Source organism: Nicotiana attenuata, unplaced genomic scaffold (genome assembly GCF_001879085.1).
Source record: "Nicotiana attenuata strain UT unplaced genomic scaffold, NIATTr2, whole genome shotgun sequence".
NCBI classification, from domain to species: Eukaryota; Viridiplantae; Streptophyta; class Magnoliopsida; order Solanales; family Solanaceae; genus Nicotiana; species Nicotiana attenuata.
The window spans coordinates 3,565-6,039 of record NW_017674692.1 but is presented as its reverse complement, the minus strand read 5'-3'; positions in this window follow the sequence as shown (position 1 = coordinate 6,039).

Genomic DNA, 2,475 nt, shown 5'->3' with positions numbered 1-2,475 from the left:
TCCGTCCCTAGGTACTTAGACCCGTTTTTGGGCTGACTAACACACATATATATACGTGTACGTGAGCCCTAAAACTATTTACTATTTTCAGTTGACATCCCCAAGTGATAGGACATGATCCCCATGATCAAAAACGTCTAGGACATGCCTAAAAACGTGCATTAACTTAGCCTTATAATCAGCATCTCTTGGACAAGGCAGTTGTAACCGCCCAACTGCATAGCATGTGCACAGCACACTTGAAAACCACTCCATGTGCGCTGCACGTGCGCGTTTCTTGGCCAGTTGCTGCACGCCCAGGGCTGGCTTTGTGCCCAGCCTTGGCCTTTGACACTGCTCCCGCTCAATGCCATCGCCACAGCTCGTCGCCCATGACTTAGCCGCACACACGCCCGCTGCCACAGTTGCTTGTTCTTGTCAAGTCGCCCCTACTTGATCAAGTCTGCCCTTTGACAATGCCAAGCTGATTTTGGTATCAAGTCACCAAGCCATGATGCCATTCCCTTTGCTAAGTCGTTTGCCCACAAGTTCCTTAGGTGTCAGCCCGCTCACCTAAGTCATGGCAACATCATATTGCCAATGCCACTGCCTTGGCACTAAGCTGCCCCATTTTAGCGCCGAGGTCTTTCCCGTTTTCCCTTGTCAAGCTTCCGTCTAGCCCGCCTAGTTCCGTCAAGGTCTTGGCCTTTACTTGCATGCAGCCCACTCATATTTTGGCGCAGTCCGTCACAACTTAGCCCTCAAATAGAAGCGTAGTCCGTCACACTTGCCCTTGCAACAGTTCGTTGCCATTGACAACACCCGCATTGTCTTGCATGTTGTTTTCCCCCGCAAATAGGCCAATGGCAAGGCCATCATGCCAAAATCCTTGCCACTGCCGTGCCGCTTGCCGATCAGCTTTGTCAAGGGTCTAACACCTACTTATAGGATCTGACTCTTTGTCATCGGGCATGGCACGGCTGTGGCAAGGATTTGGGCGTGATGGCCTTGTCAATGGCCTATGTGCGGGCAAAACGATCATGCGGGCGACGGACATGACATTGGCATTGAGGGCTGTTGTGGGCAAGTATTGGCCAAGGCCTTGGGACAGGAAAGGCGCGTTTGGCAAAGGCTTGATGAGGCAGCATGGGCAATGTTAGGGCGGCATGGCACGGCATGCGCGCCAAAGTCGGAGGCATGGCACTTTTGGGTTGTGGCAGCTATGTGCGGGCTAAGCTAAGGCAAAGCGGAAAGACAGGATAATGGCAAAGGCTTTCAATAGCTAAGGCAAGGCTATGGGAAAGAAAATACAAGCATTGACACGAGGGAAATGAAGGTTGACAATGGGCAAGGCAGAAAACTAGGCCAAGGCAGTGTGCGGGCGGCAGCGACGCCGGACGTGTGCGGGAAAATCATGGCAGCGGGTTGCGGGCAAGACATTGGCGCGGAGCAATGTCAAAGTGAGCTAAGGCATGGCACAAAGCATGCCTTGGGCGAAATTCAGCTGGCCAAGTGAAGGAAGCACATGCAATGCACATGGAGGGCAGTTTTGGCAGTTACCTTATCTCAACTTCTTTGTCCCATGATCTGATAATGCTTGTAGCCATGATCTATTTCGTGTATAATGTGTCCTAAGTAGTTGGGGATGTCAACTACATGTTAGGAACAAGATTTAAACTTAGCCCGACAAGCGGCAAAAGCTGTAGACGACAAGTGTCATGTGCTGTCAAGTTTAAGGGCTGCCTATGTTCTATAAATAGGGCCTTTAACTTAGGCAGATGGGAGTGTGGTAATTTCGTGTAAAATTATAAGTGGGAAACAAGAGTGAAACGTGAGGGTTTCAAGTGTTTCAAAAGGGGCTAAGGCTGGGCATAGGGCAGGTCTTAGTGTTGGCCAAAAATGACTTGTGTTCTTGCCAAAAGTGGGCTGTGAGCGGACTGTGTTCATAGCAAGTGAGGGTCCTTTGTATATTTTCTGAATTAATGCAAAGGTTGGGAATTTTTCCGTAGTTGCTTTGTGTTCTTTAAATTTCTGATTGTTGCCTAAATTTCGTCTAAGCCAAACTTGCTGAAAATTGGCTAAGTAAAAGGAAGGCTGAGTCAAGCGGGGGACTTGACTGCCGCGCGGGTGTGACTTTGGGCTGACCAAAAATGCCCCCGTGAAAACTGGTATCAGAGCGGAGCAGGTTTGTGGCAGTGGCAAGACAATCGGTGGCAGATTTCGTGGTGCTATTTGAGAACATGGCTGGTGGCACAAATGCTGAACTGCGTCAAAGGGTTGAGCAGTTGGAAGCACTGGTTGGGCAGGCTCTTGGAGTGGGTGGCGATTCTTCTGTTCATGCTAGAATGGCACGTTTGGAGGCAGATTATGCGGCGAGGCATGAGACTACGCTGGCAGAAATGGCCTTAGTTCGCCAAGAGAAGGAAGAACTGCGCACGGAGGTGGCTGAACTTCGAAGGGCATTGCAAAATTCTGCCCCTAGAAGTGATGAGCGCA